This window comes from Triticum dicoccoides, chromosome 7B (assembly GCF_002162155.2).
Source record: "Triticum dicoccoides isolate Atlit2015 ecotype Zavitan chromosome 7B, WEW_v2.0, whole genome shotgun sequence".
NCBI classification, from domain to species: domain Eukaryota; kingdom Viridiplantae; phylum Streptophyta; class Magnoliopsida; order Poales; family Poaceae; genus Triticum; species Triticum dicoccoides.
The window spans coordinates 231,466,472-231,487,861 of NC_041393.1; positions in this window are offsets into that span (position 1 = coordinate 231,466,472).

Consider the following 21,390-nt stretch of genomic DNA (forward strand, 5'->3'; position numbering starts at 1 on the left):
GGATCCGGCGGCAAGCCTTTCAGCGAGGTTGGGAGGCATGGTGCTCATGGACAAGGAAGTAGAAGACTTCATTTTTGAAGATCCAAATCCTCAAGTCCGTAAAGAGCACCGTTGGTCAGCAGTAGGCAAAGTTTGTTCTCCTAGGCCAATGAAAATGTCAGTGATTGAGAAAACCATGCCTAGGGCTTGGGGTCTGCATAGAGAAGCGAAATTTGCAAAGATCGGCCCCAATATTTTTGGAGACTATAGGCATGTGTTACATAATGGGTCATGGCAATATGATTTCAATGTTCTCATCATGAAGGAGTTCGAGGGCGATAAGAGACCTTCAGAGATGGTGTTTGAAAAGATTGATGTTTGGGTGAGGGTCACAGACTTACCACCGGACAAGAGGACAAAAGTTTTTGGCAGAGCATTAGGGGATTGGCTTGGGGAGATTGTTAAGGTTGATGTGGATAAAGAGGGTTTTACAAGGGGGCAGAATTTGAGAGTCATAGCAAAAATCTCAGTTTTTGAGCCACTGGTCAGAGGTTTCTATTTAAGAAAGAAGAAGGATGATGAAGAGAAGACTTGGTTTGACTTTTACTATGAAAAGATCCCACACTTCTGCTTTGATTGTGGTAGACTTGTGCATGTAGGGGGGGTGTGAACCCCCTGCCGACTCGACACTACAATGGGTTGGCTGGCTAAGAGCCTCTCCGGGGAGGAATAATTCAGGCAAAGATGGGTCCACGACTGGGGCTAGTAGCAACAATTATAGCTAGGGTAGTTCTCACACTGGTAAGACTGCAAACAAGAACTTTGAGCATCCCATGGTTCGACATATGCCAATGAAGAGGAACTTGCACACTGAATTTTCTCGTACCTCGGATGGCCGCAATGGCGACCGTCCTAGGCATCCAGGGGGAGGTGTCTAGTCCAAACAAAGCAAGGGACAAGTATGACACGCCTCGCGGCCATGATCTCAGAGAAAGACTGGAAGTGCGAAGGGAAAAGGACCTAAGGGATAAACTGATGGATAATCATTCCACTCGCCAGAGAGATGGTCCGAGAGCGACAGATGGAGACTGGAAGCAGAAGGAGAGGAACAGCTACTCGGGTTGGCAACATATCACTAGTAGAAAAAGGACCTAATGTGAAGCACATTAGTCCAGGTTTGTAACTGAACCGACACTAATGTGACCATTAGTGCCGGTTCCAACGGCTAGACGGGCGGAGCTCATTAGTATCGGTTCGTGGTGAACCTTTAGTAGCCGTTCGTGCCACGAACCGGTACTAAAGAGGCTGTGGTCAGGCTGGGGCCCCACCAGCACCTTTAGTATCGGTTCATGCCATAAACCAGTACTAGAGGTTTTTAGTTGATTCTTTCTGCATCGGTTTTTTAGTCCCACCTCACTCCGCTAACAGGGTTTTTACCACCTAAAATATGTTACTTCTCAAACTATCACAACCACTTGGTCTTCATTGAACTCTATGTGTAGAATTTGTGGCCACAATATGAGTCTTCTCCGGTTTCTAAACCGGTGAGGACTCATATTGACAATTCAAATTGTACACAAAAAGATCATTGATGATCAATGTATTTTTGATGTATTCCTTTGTAAAGAAATATAAGAGCATTTAGATCACTATTTTAGTAATCTAAATGCTCTTATATTTTTTTATAGAGGGGGTATATTTTTACATGTTTACACATAGCAGTAGCGCGTTTTGGCTGAAAGGCGGTATTGATCAATGTATATTTACATATTTACACAATCTCTTTCAAAGTATTAGGGTTTCGGACGAAAAATCATCTGTTACAAAGGCATTTCATTTAGTACCGGTTCTAAGGCTGGGGCCCCACAAGCACCTTTAGTATCGGTTCGTGGCATGAACCGGTACTAGAGTTTTTAGTTGATTCTTTCTGCAGCTGTTTTTTAGTCCCACCTCGCCAAGCGAGAGGCACTCTCACAGCGGTTTATAAGCCCTGAGTGTAGAGACGATGAAGGAGAGGTGCAATGCTCACCTTCACGTTGCTTAGCTTCAGGCCTTAAAATGGTGTAGACTGCACGGAGCTATGTGTAGTTTCTCAAGGCCCGAAGCTAAGCAACATGCAGGTGAGCATTGCGCCTCTCTTTTAATTTTAATAACGGACTTTTTATGCTATGCACCATTCAAAGCCACGTCATCAATGTTCAACACTTTTCTGCCTTCATTTGCTATTTTTCATGCATTTACTAATTTGTTTTGAGCTAAATGACTCTAAAATTGAAAAGCACTACAAATGAACTCTGAAAAGGTTGAAACTTGGCATGGTATCATAATTTCACCCACATAGCATGTGCAAAAAAGTAGATAGGGTTACGGCAAAAACTGGATGCACTTCGTGTACAAACTGGACAATCTCTTTAGAAGTATCAGGGTTTCGGACGAAAACTCATGTGTTACACCGGCACTTCATTTTTTTTAACTTATTACAACTCCAGACTTTTTTTGCGTTTAGTATGCACCATTCAAAGCCATGTCATCAACTTTCAACCCTTTCTGAAATCATTTGCTATTTTTCATTCATTTACCGATTTGTTTTGAGAGCTAAATGACCGTGAAATTGAAAAGCACTACAAAATGAACTCTGAAAAGGTTGAAAGTTGGCATGGTATCATCATTTCACCCTCATAGCATGTGCAAAAAAGTAGAGAGGGTTACGGCAAAAACTGGATGCACTTCGTGTATAAACTGGACAATCTCTTTCGAAGCATCAGGGTTTCGGACGAAAACTCATCTGTTACACCGGCACTTCATTTTTTTTAACTTATTACAACTCCAGATGTATTACCAATTTGAATATAATGATAAAACACACTAATATTAAACATAAAAAAAGAATCACTGGAAAATCTATTTTTAAAGTTAAGTTATTCACAAACTAGTGATTCACACAAATTTAAAATAATTCAAATTTAAACTATTCAAATTTGAAAACTACTAGCACTAACAGAAAGTTTGTAATTGTAAGTGCATCTAGTGCCCTTTAGTGATTTTGGTGTATTGAAGACTTATAGGTTAAGGGACTGATGCGTTTGTGAGTGTACACATGTCTATAAGTCTATGAGGAGTTTGATATTTACAGAGAAAGTCGACCCCTAAAAATGAAGTTCTTCAACTGAAGACTTTGGATTTCTGAAGACTTTGAAAGTGAAGAAATTGGTATGGCCTTGAAGACTTGGTAATCTTTCGAGGAACATGAAGCGTGAAGACTTTTGTTTTTATAGTTTCATTTTCTCTTTCTTGAGTCATAGGAAACACCGTACTGTTAAAGGGGGTCGAGGAAATACTTAGGAAAAACTTCCAAGTGATGCTCAACTCAAAATCCTACACCCACCAATCCCTTCGAGTGAAGCCATTGGAAATCTCATACAGTTCAGTCATATTCTTCAGTGACAGAGACGAAGTTCTTCTTGTCTCTGAGGAATTTGTTCTGACTGAGGAGTTAGGAATTCGCCAGTGCAGATTGCCTACACAGTGAGGAACATGATAGCCCTGAGGAATTTGAGAGTCAAAAATTCCGACCATTGTTGTGCTATGCGCCAAACTGTCCCAAAATATTTACCCACCTAACGGTCATATCATTGAAGGGCATTTATGTCTTATCATGTCGGGCTGCTCCCTAGGCTATAAATAGCTGCCCCCTACAACCACTAGCTGGTTGGCTGCTCCGAGAGAAACTGACACTTGTCATTTGAGAGCATCCCATCCTGTGAGGACTTTGAGCGAAAATCATCAAGTGAGGAAAACCCAAACCCAACACACCTACAAACCCAAAGTGATTGAGCATCACTGAAGAGATTGATCCTTCGTGGATCCGACGCTTGTTACCTTTGAAGACTGTGCTTCTTCCAGACGGTTAGGCGTCATGGTCTAGAGCATCCAAGAGGAATTGTGGATCATCGAGTGACCTAGTCTGTGAAGGCTTGGAAGTCACCTGAAGACTTACCACGAGTGATTGGGCAAGGTCTGTGTGACCTTATCTCAAGGAGAATACGGTGAGGACTGTGTGTCCGGGACTGTGTGTCCTCGAGTTTAAATACTCATCCGCTCCAACTAGACGTACAACTGAGATAGCCGTTGGAACTGGTCTACCAAATCATTGTCTTCACCAAGCTTACTGGTTCTATTTCCTCAACTCTTTCATTACTTCATTTCTGTTGTTGTGTGCTTGTTCATATCTGTTTGAAGACTTTAACTGAAGACTTTCTCAATTTCCTCAGTTCAATTTCTTCAGTCTGTCCGTCTTCGTTCTGTGTTATCCTGTGTTTACATTTTTTGTACTCTGTGCTTGTCTTCATTCCATTATGGTGACCATGCTTGTGTTCTGTTATGTTTACATTTGAGTACTTATTCCGCTGCTAGTAGTTCTTCATTTAGGAATTTCCTCACCAGCAAATTCCTCAGTGAAGAATTCATAAAAATCGCCTATTCACCCCCTCTAGTCGATATAACACACTTTCAATTGGTATCAGAGCAAGGTACTCCCTTGTTCTGTGTGATTTTGGTTTAACCGCCTGGAGTTTTAGTTATGTCGACTGCAGGATTGAGGAACGTATCCTGCCCCATCTTTGACGGTCATGAGTATCCTCGATGGAATGCCATGATGAAGAAGCGACTCATGGCTATGGACAGCGAACTGTGGACCGTCACTGAGATTGGTCTTACCGATCTATGCAAGATGGCGGAGGCTGATGACATTCACAAGTACACTCTACTCAACCTCACAGCGAAGGATGTCATCTGCTCCTGTTTGTCCCGAAATCAGTTCAGGAACGTCATGCATCTCAATCATGTGAAGCTAATCTAGGACCGGCTCTCTGAGGTCTACGGAGGTCATCGTACTCGTCATGATCCTTGGTTTGAGGATTACAAGGATTCTCTCAAGGAGATGACTTTCGCACCTGAATCATCATCCTCTTCACCGTGCCTTATGGCAGAGGGCGCCAAGGTAACTGAATGCTACCTTTCCGAATCTAGTGATGATGAATCAGGTGATGAATTTGTCCCCAGCTATGTTAAACTTGTTGGGGAACGTAGCAGAAATTCAAAATTTTCCTACGTGTCACCAAGATCTATCTATGGAGAAACTAACAACGAGGGGAAGGAGAGTGCATCTACATACCCTTGTAGATCGCTAAGCGGAAGCATTCAAGAGAACGGGGTTGAAGGAGTCGTACTCGTCGTGATCCAAATCACTGGAGATCCTAGTGCCGAACGGACGGCACCTCCGCGTTCAACACACGTACATCCCGGTGACGTCTCCCATGCCTTGATCCAGCAAGGTGAGAGGGAGAGGTTGGGGAAGACTCCGTCCAGCAGCAGCACGACGGCGTGGTGGTGATAGAGGAGCGTGGCAATCCTGCAGGGCTTCGCCAAGCACCGCGGGAGAGGAGGAGTACTTGGGAGAGGGGGAGGGCTGCGCCAGGGGAAGCGTGTAGCTCCCATGCGCCTCCCCACTATATATAGGGGTGGAGGGGGCTGGTTTCTTGCCCTCCAAGTCCATTGGGGCGTTGGCAAAGGTGGGAGGAAAGAAATCCCATCATTTCCTTCCCCACCGATTGTTATCCCCCTTTTTTAGGGATCTTGATCTTATCCCTTCGGGATATGATCTTATTCCTTCTAAGGGGGGATCTTGGTGCGCCTTGACCAGGGGTGTGGGGCCTTGACCCCACTACCCACGTTCATGTGGGTCCCCCATGCAGGTGGGCCCCACTCCGGAACCTTCTAGAACCTTCCCGGTACAATACCGAAAAATCCCGAACATTTTCTGGTGGCCAAAATAGGACTTCCCATATATAAATCTTTACCTCCGAACCATTCCGGAACTCCTCGTGACGTCCGGGATCTCATCCGGGACTCCGAACAACATTCGGTAACCACATACAAACTTCCTTTATAACCCTAGCGTCATCGAACCTTAAGTGTGTAGACCCTACGGGTTCGGGAACCATGCAGACATGACCGAGACGTTCTCCGGCCAATAACCAACAGCGGGATCTGGATACCCATGTTGGCTCCCACATGTTCCATGATGATCTCATCGGATGAACCACGATGTCAAGGACTCAATCGATCCCGTATACAATTCCCTTTGTCTAACGGTATTGTACTTGCCCGAGATTCGATCGTTGGTATACCGATACCTTGTTCAATCTCGTTACCGGCAAGTCTCTTTACTCGTTCCGTAACACATCATCCCATGATCAACCCCTTGGTCACATTGTGCACATTATGATGATGTCCTACCGAGTGGGCCCAAAGATACCTCTCCGTTTACACGGAGTGACAAATCCCAGTCTCGATTCGTGCCAACCCAACAGACACTTTCGGAGATACCTGTAGTGCACCTTTATAGCCACCCAGTTATGTTGTGACGTTTGGTACACCCAAAGCATTCCTACGGTATCCGGGAGTTGCACAATCTCATGGTCTAAGGAAAAGATACTTGACATTAGAAAAGCTTTAGCATACGAACTACACGATCTCTGTGCTAGGCTTAGGATTGGGTCTTGTCCATCACATCATTCTCCTAATGATGTGATCCCGTTATCAACGACATCCAATGTCCATGGTCAGGAAACCGTAACCATCTATTGATCAACGAGCTAGTCAACTAGAGGCTTACTAGGGACATGGTGTTGTCTATGTATCCACACATGTATCTGAGTTTCCTATCAATACAATTCTAGCATGGATAATAAACGATTATCATGAATAAGGAAATATAATAATAATCAATTTATTATTGCCTCTAGGGCATATTTCCAACAGTCTCCCACTTGCACTAGAGTCAATAATCTAGTTCACATCGATATGTGATTAACACTCAAGGTCACATCCCCATGTGACTAACACCCAAAGAGTTTACTAGAGTCAATAATCTAGTTCACATTTACCATGTGATTAACACTCGATGAGTTCTGGGTTTGATCATGTTATGCTTGTGAGAGAGGTTATAGTCAACGGGTCTGAACCTTTCAGATCCGTGTGTGCTTTACAAATCTCTATGTCATCTCCTAGATGCAGCAACCACGTTCTATTTGGAGCTATTCCAAATAACTGTTCTACTTGGAGCTATTCTAAATTGTTGCTCCATTATACGTATCCGGTATCTCTACTCAGAGCTATCCGGATAGGTGTTAAGCTTGCATCGACGTAACCCTTTACGACGAACTCTTTTACCACCTCCATAATTGAGAAAATTCCTTAGTCCACTAGTTACTAAGGATAACTTTGACCGCTGTCCTGTGATCCATTCTTGGATCACTCTTGTACCCCTTGACTGACTCATGGTAAAGCACACTTCAGGTGCGGTACACAGCATAGCATACTGTAGAGCCTATGTCTTAAGCATAGGGGACGACCTTCGTTCCTTTCTCTCTATTCTGCCATGGTCGAGCTTTAAGTCTTAACTTCATACCTTACAACTCAGGCAAGAACTCCTTCTTTGACTGATCCATCTTGAACACCTTCAAGATCACGTCAAGGCATGTGCTCACGTCAAGATCACGTCGGTATACCGATACCTTGTTCAATCTCGTTACCGGCAAGTCTCTTTACTCGTTCCGTAACACATCATCCCGTGATCAACCCCTTGGTCACATTGTGCACATTATGATGATGTCCTACCGAGTGGGCCCAGAGATACCTCTCCGTTTACACGGAGTGACAAAATCCCAATCTCGATTCGTGCCAACCCAACAGACACTTTCAGAGATACCCGTAGTGTACCTTTATAGCCACCCAGTTACGTTGTGACGTTTGGCACACCCAAAGCACTCCTACGGTATCCGGGAGTTGCACAATCTCATGGTCTAAGGAAATGATACTTGACATTAGAAAAGCTTTAGCATACGAACTACATGATCTTGTGCTAGGCTTAGGATTGGGTCTTGTCCATCACATCATTCTCCTAATGATGTGATCCCGTTATCAACAACATCCAATGTCCATGGTCAGGAAACCGTAACCATCTATTGATCAACGAGCTAGTCAACTAGAGGCTTACTAGGGACATGGTGTTGTCTATGTATCCACACATGTATCTGAGTTTCCTATCAATACAATTATAGCATGGATAATAAACGATTATCATGAACAAGGAAATATAATAATAACTAATTTATTATTGCCTCTAGGGCATATTTCCAACAGTCTCCCACTTGCACTAGAGTCAATAATCTAGTTCACATCGCCATGTGATTAACACTCACAGGTCACATCGCCATGTGACCAACATCCAAAGAGTTTACTAGTGTCACTAAACTAGTTCACATCATCATGTGATTAAGACTCAATGAGTTCTGGGGTTTGATCATGTTTTGCTTGCAAGAGAGGTTTTAGTCAACGGGTGTGCAACATTCAGATCCGTATGTACTTCACAAATCTCTAGGTCATATTGTAAATGTTGCTTCCACGCTCCACTTGGAGTTATTCCAGATGGTTGTTCCACTATACGTATCCGGCATCTCTTCTCAGAGCTATCCGGATAGGTGTTAAGCTTGCATCGACGCAAATCTTTACGTCGAACTCTTTATCACCTCCATAATCGAGAAACATATCCTTATTCCTCTAAGGATAATTTTGACCGCTATCTGGTGATCCACTCCTTGATCACCTTTGTACCCTCTTGCCACACATGTGGCAAGGCACACATCAGGTGCGGTACTCAGCATAGCATACTATAGAGCCTACGTCTGAAGTATAGGGGATGACCTTCGTCCTTTCTCTCTATTCTGCCGTGGTCGAGCTTTTAAGTCTTAACTTCATACCTTACAACTCAGGCAAGAACTCCTTCTTTGACTGATCCATCTTGAACACCTTCAAGATCATGTCAAGGTATGTGCTCATTTTGAAAGTACCATTTAGTGTTTTTGATCTATCCTCATAGATCTTGATGCTCAATGTTCAAGTAGCTTAATCCAGGTTTTCCATTGAAAAACATTTTTCAAAATAACCCTATATGCTTTCCAGAAATTCTACATCATTTCTGATCAACAATATGTCAACAACATATACTCATCAGAAATTCTATAGTGCGCCCACTCACTTCTTTGGAAATACAAGTTTCTCATAAACTTCGTATAAATCAAAAATCTTTGATCATCAAAGTGCACATTCCAACTCCGAGATGCTTACTCCAGTCCTTAGAAGGATCGCTGGAGCCAGCATACCTTTCAGCATCCTTAGGATCGACAAAAACTTTCTGATTGTATCACATACAACCTTTCCTTACGAAGACTGGTAAGGAAACTTGTTTTGACATCCATCTGCCAGATTTCATAAATGCAGCTGATGCTAACATGATTCCAACGGACTTAAGCATCGCTACGGACGAGAAGATCTCATCGTAGTCAACTCCTTGAACTTGTGAAAAACTCTTCGCCACAAGTCGAGCTTCATAGATGGTGACATTACCATCCACGTCCGTCTTCTTCTTAAAGATCCATTTATCTCAATGGCTTGCCGATCATCGGGCAAGTCCACCAAAGTCCATGCTTTGTTCTGATACATGGATCCTATCTCGGATTTCATGGCTTTTAACCATTTGTCGGAATTTGGGCCCACCATTGCTTCTCCATAGCTCGTAGGTTCATTGTTGTCTAGCAACATGACCTTCAAGACAAGAATAGTGTACAACTCTGAAGCAGTACGCATCCTTGTCACCCTACGAGGTACGGTAGTGACTTGATCCGAAGTTTCATGATCACTATCATAAGCTTCTACTTCAATTGGTGTAGGTGCCACAGGAACAACTTCCTGTGCCCTGCTACACACTAGTTATAGTGACGGTTCAATAACCATATCAAGTCTCCACCATCCTCCCACTCAACTTTTTGAGATAAACTTTTCCTCGAGAAAGGACCCGATTCAAGAAACAATCCCTATTGCTTTTGGATATGAATTAGGAGGTATACCCAACTGTTTTGGGTGTCCTAGGAAGATGCATTTTATCCGCTTTGGGTTCGAGCTTATCAACCTGAAACTTTTTCACATAAGCGTCGCAGCCCCAAACCTTTAAGAAATGACAACTTAGGTTTCTCTAAACCATAGTTCATACGGTGTCATCTCAACGGAATTACGTGGTGCCCTATTTAAAGTGAATGTGGTTGTCTCTAATGCCTAATCCATAAACGATAGTGGTAATTCAATAAGAGACATCATGGTACGCACCATATCCAATAGGGTGCAACTATGATGTTCGGACACACCATCAAACTATGGTGTTCCAGGCGGTATTAATTGTGAAACAATTTTCACAATGTCTTAATTACGTGCCAAAGCTCGTAACTCAGATACTCATCTCTATGTTCATATCATAGACATTTCATCCTCTTGTCACGATGATCTTCAACTTCACTCTGAAATTACTTGAACCATTCAATAATTCAGACTTGTGTTTCATCAAGTAAATATACTCTACATCTACTCGAATCATCTGTGAAGTAAGAACATAACGATATTCCCTGCATGCCTTAGCACTTCATTGGACTGCACACATCAAAATGTGTTACTTCCAACAAGTTGCTATCTTGTTCCATTTTACTGAAAAACGAGGCTTTTTAGTCATCTTGCCCATGTGGTATGATTTGCATATCTCAAGTGATTCAAAATCAAGTGAGTCCAAACGATCCATCTGCATGGAGTTTCTTCATGCATATACACCAATAGACATGGTTCGCATGTCTCAAACTTTTCAAAACGAGTGAGTCCAAAGATCCATCAGTATGGAGCTTCTTCATGCGTTTTATACCAATATGACTTACATGGTAGTGCCACAAGTGAGTGGTATTATCATTACTATCTTATATCTTTTGGCATGAAAATGTGTATCACTACGATAGAGATTCAATAAACCATTCCTTTAGGTGCAAGACCATTGAAGGTATTATTCAAATAAACAGAGTAACCATTATTCGCCTTAAATGTATAACCGTATTGCGATAGACATAATCCAATCATGTCTATGCTCAACGTAAACACCAAATCTCGATGGTAGAGGGAGCGTGCGATGCTTGATCACATCAACCTTGGAAACATTTCCAACACATATCGTCAGCTCACCTTTAGCTAGTCTCCGTTTATTCCGTAGCTTTTATTTCGAGTCACTAACATTTAGCAACCGAACCGGTATCTAATACCCTGGTGCTACTAGGAGTACTAGTAAAGTACACATTAACATAATGTATATCCAATATACTTCTATCGACTCTGCCAGCCTTCTCATCTACCAAGTATCTAGGGTAATTCCGCTCTAGTGACTATTCCCCTTATCACAGAAGCACTTAGTCTCGGGTTTGGGTTCAACCTTGGGTTTCTTCACTGGAGCAGCGGCTGATTTGCCGTTTCATGAAGTATCCCTTCTTGCCCTTGCCCATCTTGAAACTAGTGGTTTCACCAACCATCAACAATTGATGCTCCTTCTTGATTTCTACTTTCGCGGTGTCAAACATCGCGAATACCTCAAGGATCATCATATCTATCCCTGATATGTTATAGTTCATCACAAAGCTCTAGCATCTTGGTGGCAATGACTTTGGAGAAACATCACTATCTAATCTGGAAGATCAACTCCCACTCGATTCTAGTGATTGTTGCACTCAGACAATCTGAGCACAAGCTCAACGATTGAGCTTTTCTCCCTTAGTTTGCAGGCTAAGAAAATCGTCGGAGGTATCATACCTCTTGACGTGGGCACGAGCCTAAAATCCCAATTTCAGCCCTCGAAACATCTCGTATGTTCCGCGACGTTTCGAAAACGTCTTTGGTGCCTCAACTCTAAACCGTTTAACTGAACTATCACGTAGTTATCAAAACGTGTATGTCCGATGTTCGCAACATCCACAAACGACGTTTGGGGTTCAGCACACTGAGCGGTGCATTAAGGACATAAGCTTTCTACTGTCCGCATAATCGCTACTGTTAACTTTCAACTATATTTTCTCTAGGAACATATCTAAACAGTGGAAATAAAGCGCGAGCTTACGACATAATTTGCAAAGATCTTTTGACTATGTTCAGGATAATTAAGTTCGTCTTATGAACTCCCACTCAGATAGACATCCCTCTAGTCATCTAAGTGATTACATGATCCGAGTCAACTAGGCCGTGTCCGATCATCACGTGAGACGGACTAGTCATCATCGGTGAACATCTTCATGTTGATCGTATCTACTATACGACTCATGCTCGACCTTTCGGTCTCTGTGTTCCGAGGCCATGTCTGTACATGCTAGGCTCGTCAAGTTAACCCTAAGTGTTTTGCATGTGTAAAACTGTCTTACACCCGTTGTATGTGAACGTAAGGATCTATCACACCCGATCATCACGTGGTGCTTCGAAACGACGAACTTTAGCAACGGTGCACAGTTAGGGGAGAACACTTCTTGAAATTGTTGTAAGGGATCATCTTATTTACTACCGTCGTTCTAAGTAAACAAGATGCATAAACATAATAAACATCACATGCAATTATGTAGTAGTGACATGATATGGCCAATATCATATAGCTCCATTGATCTCCATCTTCGGGGCTCCATGATCATCATCGTCACCGGCATGACACCATGATCTCCATCATCATGATCTCCATCATCGTGTCTTCATGAAGTTATCTCGCCAACTATTACTTCTACTACTATGGCTACCGGTTAGCAATAAAGTAAAGTAATTACATGGCGTTGTTTAATGACACGCAGGTCATACAATAAATAAAGACAACTCCTATGGCTCCTGCCGGTTGTCATACTCATCGACATGCAAGTCGTGATTCCTATTACAAGAACATGATCAATCTCATACATCACATATCATTCATCACATTCTTCTTGGCCATGTCACATCACAAAGCATACCCTGCAAAAACAAGTTAGACGTCCTCTAATTGTTGTTTGCATGTTTTACGTGGCTGCTATGGGTTTCTAGCAAGAACGTTTCTTACCTACGCAAAAACCACAATGTGATATGTCAATTGCTATTTACCCTTCATAAGGACCCTTTTCATCGAATCCGTTCCGACTAAAGTGGGAGAGACTGGCACCCGCTAGCCACCGTATGCACCAAGTGCATGTCAATCGGTGGAACCTGTCTCACGTAAGTGTACGTGTAAGGTCGGTCCGGGCCGCTTCATCCCACAATACCGTCGAAACAAGATTGGACTAGTAACGGTAAGCATATTGAACAAAATCAACGTCCACAACTACTTTGTGTTCTACTCGTGCAAAGAATCTACGCAATAGACCTAGCTCATGATGCCACTGTTGGGGAACGTAGCAGAAATTCAAAATTTTCCTACGTGTCACCAAGATCTATCTATGGAGAAACTAGCAACAAGGGGAAGGAGAGTGCATCTACATACCCTTGTAGATTGCTAAGCGGAAGCGTTCAAGAGAACGGGGTTGAAGGAGTCGTACTCATCGTGATCCAAATCACTGGAGATCCTAGTGCCGAACGGACGGCACCTCCGCGTTCAACACACGTACAGCCCGGTGACGTCTCTCATGCCTTGATCCAGCAAGGTGAGAGGGAGAGGTTGGGGAAGACTCCGTCCAGCAGCAGCACGACGGCGTGGTGGTGATGGAGGAGCGTGGCAATCCTGCAGGGCTTCGCCAAGCACCGCGGGAGAGGAGGAGTACTTGGGAGAGGGGGAGGGCTGCGCCAGGGGAAGCGTGTAGCTCCCATGCGCCTACCCACTATATATAGGGGTGGAGGGGGCTGGTTTCTTTCCCTCCAAGTCCATTGGGAGGAAAGAAATCCCATCATTTCCTTCCCCACCGATTGTTATCCCCCTTTTTTAGGGATCTTGATCTTATCCCTTCGGGATATGATCTTATTCCTTCTAAGGGGGGATCTTGGTGCGCCTTGACCAGGGGTGTGGGGCCTTGACCCCACTACCCACGTTCGTGTGGGTCCCCCATGCAGGTGGGCCCCACTCCGGAACCTTCTAGAACCTTCCCGGTACAATACCAAAAAATCCCGAACATTTTCCGGTGGCCAAAATAGGACTTCCCATATATAAATCTTTACCTCCGGACCATTCCGGAACTCCTCGTGACGTCCGGGCTCTCATCCGGGACTCCGAACAACATTCGGTAACCACATACAAACTTCCTTTATAACCCTAGCGTCATCGAACCTTAAGTGTGTAGACCCTACGGGTTCGGGAACCATGCAAACATGACCGAGACGTTCTCCGGCCAATAACCAACAGCGGGATCTGGATACCCATGTTGGCTCCCACATGTTCCACGATGATCTCATCGGATGAACCACGATGTCAAGGACTCAATCGATCCCGTATACAATTCCCTTTGTCTAACGGTATTGTACTTGCCCGAGATTCGATCGTCGGTATACCGATACCTTGTTCAATCTCATTACCGGCAAGTCTCTTTACTCGTTCTGTAACACATCATCCCGTGATCAACCCCTTGGTCACATTGTGCACATTATGATGATGTCCTACCGAGTGGGCCCAAAGATACCTCTCCGTTTACACGGAGTGACAAATCCCAGTCTCGATTTGTGCCAACCCAACAGACACTTTCGGAGATACCTGTAGTGCACCTTTATAGCCACTCAGTTACGTTGTGACGTTTGGTACACCCAAAGCATTCCTATGGTATCTGGGAGTTGCACAATCTCATGGTCTAAGGAAAAAATACTTGACATTAGAAAAGCTTTAGCATACGAACTACACGATCTCTATGCTAGGCTTAGGATTGGGTCTTGTCCATCACATCATTCTCCTAATGATGTGATCCCGTTATCAACGACATCCAATGTCCATGGTCAGGAAACCGTAACCATCTATTGATCAACGAGCTAGTCAACTAGAGGCTTACTAGGGACATGGTGTTGTCTATGTATCCACACATGTATCTGAGTTTCCTATCAATACAATTATAGCATGGATAATAAACGATTATCATGAACAAGGAAATATAATAATAACTAATTTATTATTGCCTCTAGGGCATATTTCCAACAAAACTTGCTTCCCTTGCCACTAAACAACAAAGAGCTTTGGAAAAAGTTCAATACATGCTAAATAAGAGCGATGAATGTTGGGTGAAGAAATGGATCAGTCAAAATCTTTGGCTGAAAGTCTTCAGAGACTTCAGTCCAAGTTTGACAACCTTCAAGGTCATCATAACACTCTCTTATATGATCACGAGAAGCTTTCTTATGAATTTCTTCAAAGAAAGCAAGATCTTGAAAAGCTAAGAGTGGATTATGAAGATCTTCAGAAGGAGCGTGATTCATTACTTGCTCAACAAATCAGTGCTAGTCAGGAAGAATTTGTTCCTCCATGTCTGAAGTGCATTGAACGTGAAACTGCTAATTCTTCACCTGAATGTTCAAATGCTTCTAATGCTACAAATTCTTCATCTGTCTCTGCTATCACTAATTCTTCATCTGAGGACATTGCCAGTATCACTAATGATGCAGGGCTGAAGGAATTGTACATGACAGGCATGTACAAAAGCCTCAAAGGGCATCAGACTCTTTGTGATGTGCTCAAAAAGCAGATCCTCAACAGAAACCCTAGGAAAGAGGGTATTGCCTTTGAGAGGAAACTCAATGCTGATGGAACATATTGGAAGCCTGAGCAGTACCCCAAAACCTCATGGGTTGCTGCAAAGGGACCTCCAGTTGATCCATCCAATTTATCTGGCTTTACATGTGAGTCTCCTCATTCTTATGATGAGTCATTTGACTCCAACTATAAATTGTTCAAAAATCAGAAAGGTGAAGTATTTGCTAGATATGTTGGCACTAACTGCAGGAACGGTTCCCCTATGAAGAAAATTTGGGTTCTCAAAAGTTGCCTTGAAAGTCTTCAGGTGAATGTCCTCATGACACCACCTGTGAAGAATAGGAACTCCAGATCAAATTCTTCATATGGACCAAATTCTTCATATGAATCCAAGTCCTCATACAGACCAAATTCCTCACGTGAATCAAATTCCTCAAAAGGATCAAAGTCCTCATATGATCATCATCGTGCTAACCCCTCTGTTTCGCAGGGTAGAGCTAAGGGCTATGAATATGAGCATTATTCTTCTAATCATTATGTTCATAAGTCCTCGAAGAATTTCTCTGCTTATTCATATGCTTACCCTAACCCCTCTTATGTGAAACAAAGTGGACTGGCTTCTATGCCGCCTTTCTCATATGGTGCTCGCAGAGTGATGAGTTCTTTGCCACCCCTTCAGATGTGGGTGGTGATGAAAAAGAACTAATCTCTTATGCAGGGTCAGGTCTCCAGACATGCTTAAATCGTCTAAAGAATTTGCTGGAGACCTGAACAGTGCCTGAAAGGACGCATGCTAATCATGAAGAAATGACCTTTCATTTCTCACGTCCTCCTACTGTCTTATCTGTTCTATTGTTTGATGAAAATGATTTGATGATATTGATGTCATATTCTTCACTGATGAAGTATATGAGTTCGTAAGTTGCACTAATTCATCTGCAGGATGATCAACCCAAAGCCAATGAGTGGGTCCTCGGTAGTGGATGTACGAATCACATGACTGGTGACAAGAATCTATTGATGGATGCTCCTTTATCACCGTCGCATCTGAAGCATATCATCTTCGCTAACAAAGGCAAAAGTCAGGTATTGGGTCTAGGTAAGGTTGCGATCTCGAAGGATCGACACATGGACAAAGTCATGCTTGTCGAATCTTTAGGATACAACCTCATGTCTCTCTCAATGCTTTGTGATCTTGATATGGTTGTTGTCTTTGGCAAATATTGTTGCGTTGTGATCATGGAAACTGACAATTCCAAAGTCTTCAAAGTCTTTAGGAGAGGAGACTTGTACATTGTTGATTTCTCTATAGGACCACAACCAGCCGTATGCCTACTAGCAAAAGCTTCAGAAGGTTGGCTATGGCATCGACGACTTGGTCATGCTGGCATGAGGAATTTGCACACGCTTGCGAAGAAGAAGCATGTCATTGACATTAAGAATGTCAAATTCCTCAAGGATCACTTATGCGGAGCCTGTGAAACTGGAAAGATGACCAAGGCCAAGCATCTAGCGAAGACTATCATGACCACCACTCGACCATTTGAATTGCTTCACATGGATCTCTTTGGTCCTAATCATTATTCTGCTGTTACTAATGATGCATCTCTATATGGCTTTGTTATTGTTGATGATTATTCTCGTTACACATGGGTGCACATTGTCACTTACAAACATGAGGTGCAGGAAGTCTTCAAACGATTTTCCTTGAGGGCTTCAACCAACTTTGATGTGAAGATCAAGCACATCAGAAGTGACAATGGGACTGAGTTCAAGAATTCCTGTCTTGATGACTATCTTGATGATCTTGGTATTACTCATGAGTTATCTGCTCCTTATACTCCTCAGCAGAATGGCATCGTGGAATGCAAGAATAGAACTCTTGTTGAGATGGTTTGCACTATGCTTGATGAATACAAGACACCTTGTCGTTTCTGGATTGGGCTATTGATACTGCGTGCCACATCATCAACAGAGTATACCTTCACAAATTCTTCAAGAAGACTGCTTATGAACTCCTCACTGACAAGAAACCCAATGTGAGTTGGTTCAAAGTCTTCGGTGCTAAATGTTGGATTAGAGATCCTCATCACAATTCTAAATTTGCACCGAAAGCACATGAGGGTTTTATGCTTGGTTACGGAAAGGACTCGCACACCTACAAAGTCTTCAACAACGTTCTTCACAAGGTTGTTGAAACTGTAGATGTGCGGTTCGATGAAACTAATGGCTCGTAAAGAGAGCACCTACCTTCTGTGTTAGATGAACCAGCACCTGAGGAATCTATCAAGTTCAAGGCTACTGAGGATGTCATTCCCACCGAAGAATCTGTTGAAGAATTCATTCCAAAACGTGATGAACGTCGAGCTGGCGCACCTGAAGAAAACGGTGCTGAGGAAAATGCTCCTGAAGAAAATGCGGATCAAATTCCTCGAAGACAACCCGCTCATCCTCGCATTGCAAACGAAGTGCAAATCGAGAAGATCATCGATGACATTGAAGCACCAGGTCCCCTCACACGCTCAAAATCTTCACATTTATCTAACTTTTGTGGGCACTTTGCTTTTGTCTCTATCTCAGAGCCCACTAAGGTAGATGAAGCATTTCTGGAGCCTGAGTGGATTCAAGCTATGCAAGAAGAATTACATCAGTTCGAGCTCAACAACGTCTGGGAACTGGTTAAATGTCCAGATCCTCGCAAACACAACATTATTGGCACAAAGTGGATCTACCGCAACAAGCAAGTTGAAAATGGCCTTGTGGTGAGGAATAAGGCACGGCTTGTAGCTCAAGGCTACACACAGGTTGAAGGAATTGACTTCAATGAAACTTTTGCACCTGTTGCTAGACTTGAGGCTATTCGCATATTACTTGCTTATGCTAACCATCATGATATTATCTTACAACAAATGGATGTGAAAAGTGCATTCCTCAATGGTAAGCTTGAGGAAGAAGTATATGTTGCTCAACCCCCAGGTTTTGAAGATCCAAAGCATCCCGACAAAGTCTTCAGACTCAATAAGACCCTGTATGGCCTCAAGCAGGCCCCTCGGGCATGGTATGATACTTTGAAGGAATTCCTCATGAAGAAAGGCTTCAAACCCGGTTCACTCGACCCAACTCTTTTCACTAAATCTTATGATGGTGAACTGTTTGTGTGCCAAATTTGTGTTGATGATATCATTTTTTGGCTGTACTGACCAACGATACAGTGGTGAATTTGCATATATGATGAGTGAAGAATATCAAATGTCTATGATGGGAGAATTTAAATTTTTTTAGGTCTTCAAATTCGTCAACAGCGCAATGGCATATTCATATCTCAGGAGAAATACCTCAAGGACGTATTGAGGAAATTCGGCATGCAAGATTGCAAAGGAGTCAAAATTCCAATGCCCACAAATGGCCATCTATGCACCGATGAAAATGGTAAAGACTTCGATCAAAAGGTATACCGCTTAGTGTTTGCATCTAGGCCGGATATTATGCTTAGTGTTTGCATGTGTGTCCGATTTCAAGCTACACCGAAGGAATCACACCATAAGGCTGTGAAGCATATTCTTCGATATCTAGCTCACACACCAACACTTGGATTATGGTATCCCAAGGGATCTTTGTTTGATCTCATTGGATATTCAAACTCTGACTATGCTGGCGATCGCGTGGACCGCAAGTCAACATCAGGCACATGCCATTTCCTTGGACGATCTCTGGTCTGTTGGTCCTCGAAGAAACAGAACTGCGTATCACTCTCCACTGCAGAAGCCGAGTACATTGCTGCTGGATCGTGCTGTGCTCAACTACTATGGATGAAGCAAACACTCAAGGACTATGGCGTCAACGTGAAGAATGTGCCTCTCTACTGTGACAATGAGAGTGCTATCAAGATTGCTCATAACCCAGATCAGCACTCGAAGACAAAGCACATCCAGATTTGTCATCATTTTCTTCGTGATCATGTGTTGAAGGGCGACATCTCCATCGACCACGTTAGCACTGAAGACCAGCTGGCCGATATCTTCACTAAGCCCTTGGATCAGAAGAGATTTAGCAAGTTGCGATGTGAGATAAATATCCTAGAATCTTCGAATGTTCACTGAAATGGACACACATCCTAACACTTATGCTGACTTGATGACTTGGATGCGCAACACATGAAGTAACGTTTTTCTTCAATCAATGAAGACTAACCCTCTAAGTGTGAAGAAATTAATGAAGAAATTGATTCTCAGAGCCCTACGATAATTGTACGCGGTGTCTGAAATCAGCTTTCTTATAGGTGGGTTACGCCACCAACCAAAGTTGAAAATCTTCAATTTGAGTTTTTCTTCGGTTTTTGAAATTCCTTAGTTTTTCAAGTTCTTTAACTTTGCATTGTCTTCACTCTTACCGGTGTTGTTCTTCATTTGTATATATATATATATATATATATATATATATATATATGAGTTTATGTCCTCTACAGCATTCACTTATTGCTATTTCTTCAAGTTGATTTCTTCTTCTAAGTGAATGTGATCGGACCCTTCCCCCTCTATGCTAAACTCAACCCAGTCTGTTCACAAATTCTTCATGTGTGTTCTATTTGAAACTCGTTCAAAATCTTCACTGTGTCCCTGACAGCTGAAGAAATTGCGAACGAAAATTTTAACTTATCTTATCTGAATTTTCGGCTTTGCCGCTCAAAGCGTTCCGCATTCCACGACAATACTTATCTATTCACCCACGATCCTACACGATCGTCACCTCTCAGTACGTGGGTGACACATGTCAAGCGAATGAGAAGGGCCAGGGGCACATTCGTCCGATTTCCTCGGGCATACAGTTTTTCACTCCCTCTATAAATACCCCTGTCTCTTCCTCACTTCGTTTTTACTCCGCCGCTCTCTCTCCCGCTCGAGCTCCCCAAACCCTAGCGTCGCCGCTACTTCATCGTCTCCAGTGAGGAAGAGCTTCACTGCCTCGACCTCGTCGCCGTCGTACTCACGCCGGTTGCGGATTTCTTCACTCCGCCGCTGCCGTAGCCGTCTTCCTCTGCCGAGTTAGGGCGTGGAAGATCTGAACTGACGAACTTCACATCTACACTTCCCAGTTCATCGTGTTCTTCATCTAGGGTAATTAAAAGTTACTTTTACTGCCCTCTTTGATTCATATGTTTTCTTGAAAATCTTCAAAGGTGTTTATTCTTCGAATCTTCACACACATGAACACCTCACATGTCATCTGTTCTTGATTCATTTCTCTAAGCAATGATTTTCTTCAAGATTCCTCAATTGTGTGGATTTTCAATCTATACAACTCTGGAACCTAAGACAAAGAACACTTAGTGAAATTCCTCAAGACTCATCTGGTCAAATTCCTCAAACCTATTTTTTTGAAAAACCTTCTGAGAACGCATATGACCTCTCCAAATTCCTCGCAACCATACTCTGTTCACAGGTACAAATGTCTGTTGCTGAATCACTAGGTTCTCATCAACTTAACTCATTTGCAGCGTTCCTCGAAGAAAAGTTGCACACCTCCTCAGAAACTTCAGTTGTTCATATTCCTTAGCTGAAGAAAATGGCTAAAGGTAAGAAGCCACATAAGCGTGGGAAGAGGCCTGAGGTCAATACTGCTTTCGAAATCCCTGCAGACATTTATGCTGGATACTGCACTCCTGATGAGGCCAAATTTGGCAAGGAGGACAAAAATCAGCGCAAGGTGCGCATACAAAGGATAGAGAGGAGATGGGCAGGTGAATGGAGGGAGTACAGGTATGTTACTCCCAAGTATATGAAGAAATTCACACTCAACCCTCCATGCTCAAGACCTCCATTGGC